Below are 7489 nucleotides of genomic sequence, written 5' to 3'. Positions count from 1 at the left end.
AACGGCATACACTTTGCTCGACTTCACTCCAGGCTCCCTACACTGCGAAACTGAGTTTTAGCCAAAGCAAGCGCAGAGTGTACACGTGTTCAGAAAGTGCTTCTTTGAGGCAGTGGCCCTCTCGAGGAGGCTTCAGTCCTTATTTCCCAGAGTGGAAAAACCCAGATTTCTGGGATCCCACTGGGAGTTGCTGACACACATGTGTGCATTGGGCTAAAGATCATGCATTTTTATCATGTCTTCCCATGCTGTTGTCTGATTCCTGTGACCTCTTAAAATTCACAGGTTGGGCCTTGTCAGGCTGCTGGCAGTACAGAGTGACACTTTTGGGAGGTGGTTGTGTCACGAAGGCTCTATGGTCGCGATTGCCTCGTGCAAGAGTCTGGAGGAAGCTCGTTGCCTTTCTGAGCTTTTGGGACAGAGAAGGTGTTGTTCACGAGGAACGGGGCCTCTCCAAATGAGCACTGAACTTGCTGGAGCCTTGCTCATGGACTTACCAGCCTTCAAAATGGCCAGAGGCAAGAGGTCTGCGTCGTTGAGAAGTCCTGGTCACTCTGCGGCCTGGATGTTCATCTCTCCGTTGCTGGTTTTGCAGGGTGGTCTGAAGACGTTCTTGTCGATGCCATTGGTTGAGGACCCCAGTCAGGTTCCTCCAAGCTGACCCCTTCCGTGTGTGGCCCCTGGCCTTCGTGCGTAATGCCTCTCAGTCGGGCATGGTTCTGCTCTGCAAGGCTTCCTTCTTCTAGGGTCACAAGAGAACTGATCAGGAAGGACTAAGAACAATGACTTATCTTGTGCCTGTGGCAAAGTAAAGAAGACAGAGACAAAAAAAGAAGAAGAAGAAGAAGAAGAAGAAGAAGAAGAAGAAGAAGAAAAGAAAAGAAAGCAGAAATGACGGGCTTTCATCCTGCGGTTAGAGGCACCTGGGGCCCAAGTGAGGTGTCGTTGTTAAGTTTCTTTCTTTTGTTTATAAGTTAGAGCGGCCCCGAGGCACTGGGTTGCTGTAGCAGGAATGGGCAGAGAAGATGGGGACACTGATGCTGTTGGTCCAGGAACCACATCTGAAGAACCTGTAGCTTCTGTGTGACATACTACAGCAACCACCTTACCAGGACAGGGAAGGCGACATAGACTAAGCTAGGTAAATGTGTGTGTGTGTGTGTGTGTGTGTGTGTGTGTGTGTGTGTGTGTGTGTGTGTAATAGAGTTCAAAAGTACCCCTCTGGCCCTGGCACCCAGCTCTGCTGTCCAAACACACTCCAGGGAGCAACTCTTTGGTATATTTGGCCCTAGAAGAGCCACTTGTATGATGTGGCCACCATGAGAAAAATATCTCACACATAAGCTAACCTTTGGAGACTTCTTTTCCTGCCTCCTTTGATCCTCTGCAGGAGCCGAGGAAGTGAGTGGGTCACGAATTACTGACACCTTCTACAAATGAGAAAAAACCATGGCAGGAAAAGTGAAAGGCACCCGGCTAATTGCTGACAAGGCAGACGGAGAGCCCACCCTTCGCCTCTTCTTTCTTTGTTAGTTTTCCCTGCAATAATGCCTTGCCTTTCGGGGTTCCAAGCCGTAGAGCATAAATAAGGTGCTTTTGACCAGATGCCAGATGCTCAGGGACATGGCTATTCCAGGTGGGGGGGGGGGCGGGGAAACACTACACACAGTTTACACATAAAGTTGCACACACAGCTACATGGATGGTGCTAAAGACATATTGAACTCAGCACCAGTATTGGAAGGATCAAAGACTCTCCAAGCACAGGCCATCCCTAATGAGAGAAAAATCTGGTACTAATTTAACTCTGTAGCTTGCCATTCATAAAAGCGTAGGCCGTGCCAAAACTTTCAAATGCTGCACTCAAAAAATAAAATAAAATAAAATAAAATAAATAATGCAGTTGTAAGTACTATCTTAGTGCCTTTGGAGTATCTCAAACTTAGTGGGTGTATGAAAAATAAAATGTTACTTTCAAAAGTATAATGAGAAATGAGGCTTCCCAGACAAGCCCATAAAGTCACCTCCAGCCATCAGATGCACAATGTCCTGTTTACCACTGGATCATATTTTTGAAAGGGGATTTTAATTCTGAGTAGGTAACGTGTGTCCTTCACCAATCTGCTTCACACTGCTCTGATTGCTTACGTATTTGTCTGTCTTCTCTTGAAAGTAAGAATAATTGTCTTATTTATTATTGTGCCTCCGGAGCAATGCCGGGTACATAGTGGTATTTAGTGAGTGAATAAATCAATGTCATCCCCTTAGTCTGGAATGTTCTTCCCTGTTCCTGCTTAGAATGGCTAGTGCCCATTCCAAATCATGAAATCAAGTCTCCCTCTACTTTCTACCTCCAGCAGATAGTCAGTGATGTCACCACCACACTGTGTCCACAGTCCACAGTCAGTGATGTCACACTGCACTGTGTCCGCAGTCCACAGACAGTCAGTGATGTCACCACCACACTGTGTCCACAGTCCACAGTCAGTGATGTCACCCTGCACTGTGTCCGCAGTCCACAGTCAGTGATGTCACCACCACACTGTGACCAGTCGGTCAGTAATGTCACCCTACACTGTGTCCACAGTCTGCAGTCAGTGATGCCACACCACACTGTGTCCACAGTCCACAGTCAATGATATCCCCACACTGTGTTCACAGTCCACAGACACTCAGTGGTGTCATCCCATGCTGTGCCCACAGTCTGGTCCTGAGCAAACTGAATCCTGATGCTTTCTCACTTATCTCAAGCATCCTTTTACTAGACTATGCTCGTGTGCTCAGAGCCACAGATTGTCTTTTTTGGTCGGTAGCCAACATTCAAGACTGAGACCAAAACGAACAAGAAAAAGCAGTGTGCAAAAAAAAAAAAATGTAGGAAGACAACTTCAAGTAGACTTCTAACACACTCAGAGAAGAATGTTACAAAGGAAAGCAAGATGCTTAAATAGAGGAACATTCTAAGAACAAATTAAAGTTCCCAGGAACTAAATTCACAAAAATAGGAAGTATTAACTCAATAGGAAAACAGATAAAAGTTGTGGCCATCTCCTCACAAGAGCAATGGGAAAAGAAGATAAGAAAACTAACAGAGTGGTCCTAGTGGCCCAGCAACCAAGTAGTCTGAGGCTCTGACAGAGAAAATGGAGAAAAGAGAAGTAAATGCCAACATGGACGTCAGTAAACTCCTGCTGCGCTGCACTGGGAATTGGAAGCATCCAGAAGGAAAAAAAAAAAGCAGATCCTCAGAAGCATGAGGGAATTCCAGGACAGAGATGACAAAGGGAAGATGCTACACGCTTCCAGAGAAAGAGGAGAAAATTGCATTCGATGGATCAGGAAGAGAACAGCTTTGAAATCCTGAACATCACTGAAAAAATATACTAGAGCAATATCCTGAAAACCCCCAGCAGTAATGTGCTCCCATTTAGAACTCCAGAGTATGACAAATTAATCACCGGGGTAGGCTATAACATAGAAAGTTTATACCTGAAATGTTCTGAAAACGTTACCTCCCATTAAATTCCTTAACTGAACTCCTCCAGCAACACAAAGACACACGAGGTAGATGTGACTCTATAATGACAAGGCAGGAAGCAGAATACCGGAGAGGGACGAGGGCCAGCTCTTGAGTAGCACGGAAAGAGAGGCAGAGCAACAGCCAGGCAGCGTGTCCCATGCTAACTGGTCCCCAATAGAGTGGACGAGTGGGGCTGTCACTGCCGTGCACCCTGCTACTTCACCTCAGCTTGAATAGCTTCAGGAAGATAGTCTTTCCCTGAAACAAAGAGGCAGACACACCTGAGGAAACGAGAGTCTGACCAAGAAGAAAGGAAAGGAGAATTCTAGTAAATACAGCAAACAAAGGGAGGAAGGGAGTGTTATACCCAAGAAAAACACAGAGCAGATCGATTTCTTATGTACTTAGTCTGGTAGCAAAAGAATTTCTCATCATTGTTTTCCACCCACTGACATCTCTGGAGCACAAAGGTTAAAAGGAAAGAAACAGGAAGGATGCTCAGACAAGAACATTCAAAACCTGAAGTTATTACAGACACACAGTTGGGTCTGGAAGGTATAATGGCCCGTTCTGGACTTTGTTCCCTGAGAAGTTTCACACTGTGGTGAAGTTGGGGTGAGGCAGAGAGGACTCACTCGGGCAGGGAAGCCTCGCCAGTAAGCAAAGGTGAGGCAGGGAAGAACCCTGATGTCCTCAAAGTGCACAGCTCCAATCCCCACTTGCTGCACATGATGGCGGCACAAAGCAAAGTGGAGATGCTCCTGGAGGCACCAGAGGATGTTGGCCCATACAGAGATCAGCAGCTGGTGAGCTGGTGAGCACAGCCTTCAGTAGTCATGTGTCCAGAGAGCTGGGGACCAAAGCTGGCAGGATGGCTGCTTCCTCTGCATTTCTGGCATTAGGGGACTGTAGGCTTCGACCTTTCCCAAACCTATTTAATTTGAGGCTCTTTAATGCTTACACCTCCCTCCCAACCCACCTATCCTAGATAGGAGAGAAAAAAGGTTAATGGGAACAGGAGAAGTAGACCTTTTTTTTTAGACTCAGTTCCTGAGAGCGATTCCCTTGGCGTAGTCAGCAGGATTTCAGCAGACCAGCAATTCAACCAAAGTTCCTGCTGGAACCTGGAACAGCAGCTGGAATCTGGAGCCCTGAAGCGTTCTCTGGAGTGGTCCTCTCTAGGAGCATCTCGAAGTGGAGCAATGACCAGCCAAACAATACCAAGACCCAAAAAGCACCTCTCTCCTGTTTTGTGTATATATATATATATATATATATATATATATATATATATATATACCAATATAAGCGTCTATACTAAAATGTGTTTCAGCTGGCAAAAACCAAGCCCCTGCATGAGGTGGCTCATCTTCTAGTGAATAAACATCACCTAATCTCTCACAAGTCTGTTCCCCATCCCACCACTTGGTATCAAAACAAAAACACGTTTATATCCACTACAGAGGACCACAGAGGGAAGATGCTTCCTAATTAAAGTCATATACAGGACATCTATAGAATGCGTGTATATCAATGGCCATCTTGTGTTTCAAATGTAGTTATTATTTTAATGAAGATGAAGCTTCAAGTATCTAAATGGTAAGTGTGTGGCATGGCCATCAAGAGGAAAATAGCTCTGAAATAGTCTCCAAGATTCTTACCTCCTTGTAGCAAATCCTTGCTTGACCCCCTCTTCCTATTCAGGAAAAAAAAAAAGCTGATACGTGCATGTGACCAAGAGAAGTATTTGCAGAAAAAAGCAGAGTATGGCTTTGCAGTTTAGGCCATCAAAATGGTTATGATCTTTTTCCTTGCTCTTAGATTGCTTTCCAGGAGAAGCCTCTGCTGTGAGTGGAAGTGGCCCAAGGCATCCTGTGAATAGATTCTCCTTCTGCACTGAGGCCTTGAGCTCATCACCACATGAGTGCGCCATTTTGGAATTAGACCTTCCAGTCCATCAAGCCATCAGATGACCATGGCCCTACCTGACATATGACTATAATCTTACAAGGGACATTTCACAAGAAATAGCCACACACAACGCTGGACTCCTGACCCCCAGTGGCTGTGTAAGACGACAAATGTGCATCACTGTTTCAGCTAGGAGATGTGATGAACATACTTCCTTTAAGCAGAAAATGAAAACAACCTAATTCTGTTGCATTGGACATGTGGGTGAACACTCTAAGCCTAAAATCTAGTGTCTGGCTAAACAGAAAGATCAGCAGGCTTTGGATGGAAGGCTCAATCCAGGCCCAAGCTTATCCTTACTGTAATCAGGAAGGGGGGCAGAATTGGGAGCAGCATCTTCCTTTGTAGTTTGGCTATTTAGTATTGTATCTCAGAGCATCTGAAATGATTTCACGAACCAGAAATCAGATAATGTATTGGCCCTTTGAGAGGCCAATGGTGCTCAGGAAATGGTGTCAGGGGAACGCATGTGTTTCTAGGCCCTGTTTGAATCCAGTGTGGATGTCTGGCACGTGACTTCAAAACTGTGAAGCTCAGTCTCCTCTTATGTCCCTCAATGATGGCATCGTATAATGCCTGACATCCTTGCCAACATTCCTAGGTGGGGGCTTAAAGCAGAAACAGGGCCACTGTGCACCAGAACATTGGAGGTCAAGCGTGGCGACTACAGAAAACTCTCTGTGGACTTTTCTTTATAAGGATGTACCTGCAAATATTTCAGTGTGTTTTCCTTACGTGTCAGGCTTGTTCATCGGAGGCTTGAAAAATTAATTTAGTCACATGTTCTGATGGAAAAGCCGGGCAGCTGCCCTGATTTCCACATGCAGAGCAATTCTGGACCAAGCTAAAAATAAAGCCTTCGGCCTGAGTCACATCTAAGTCACAATAATTAAATACCAAAAAGCAGAGAAGCTTGGGAAGGGCGAGGTCTGGTTTCATTCCACGTGTGCATTCTTCACTGACTATCAAAGTCACGGTGATTGTGGGTGAGAAGCTGTGTGCCAATCTGTGCATTTGCTCCGACCTACGGAGAGCTAACCTGAAGCACCTGAAACGCTCAGAGCGCTGAGCTCATTTTCCAGAGCAGCCTAATGTCTTAATGACCGTAAACTGACTCTAATCTCTCCGAGCATATGGGCAATCTGTCGTGTCAGCCCAGGACTGTCCCATCAGATGGTCCTTTTATTGCCTTTCACCACTAGGGTGAAAAGCTCTGAGATATTTCTCCCCAGAACAGCCTTGCCCTCCAGCAACCTAACATTGCTGGCTTAGCATCCACTTCAAAGGTTCACAGTGCCACCTGGTCTCTTCCTTGCTTGGCTAATTTTAGTTCAAAGATGAGGGGAGGGTTGTTTTTTTTTTCATGGTGTCCTCTGACAGACTTGTTCACCCATTTTGAGACAACGCCACGTTTTGATGTGAGTAATTTTCCTGTGTTCAGATAGATAACAGACAACATTCATCATCACCAAGGGCAAGGGCAGAGTTCATGAGGCCTCATAAACAACAGGGGATGTGATGGTTTGAGTAAGGTGGTCCCCATAGGCTTGTATGTTTGAATATGTAGTCATCAAAGAGTGGAACTCTTGCTAGAAATAGAAAGATTAGGGGGTGTGGCCTTGTTGGAGAAACTATGTCATTAGGCATGGGTTTGGGGGGTTTAAAAGCCCGTGCCAGGCCAAGTCTCTCTGTCTCTCTGTCTCTCTGTCTCTCTGTCTCTCTGTGTCTCTGTCTCTGTCTCTGTCTCTGTCTCTCTCTCTCTCTCTCTCTCTCTCTCTCTCTCTCTCTCTCTGACTCTCTCTCTTTCTGTAATTCTCTCTATCTGTCTTTGTCAGTCTTTCTGACTCTCTCTGCTTGGGCATCAGAATCCAGCTTTCAACTACTGCTCAGTCCCACGCATGCCACCGTACTCCCACCATGATGATGATAACAGACTGACACTCTAAAACTGTAAGCCAGCCCCAAACTTCCTGTTATAAGAGTTTGCCTTGGTTAGGG

Source organism: Acomys minous (genome assembly GCF_964271855.1).
Source record: "Acomys minous genome assembly, chromosome: 16".
Lineage (NCBI taxonomy): Eukaryota > Metazoa > Chordata > Mammalia > Rodentia > Muridae > Acomys > Acomys minous.
The sequence above is the reverse complement of the archived record's forward strand: the minus strand, read 5'-3'. Positions refer to the sequence as shown.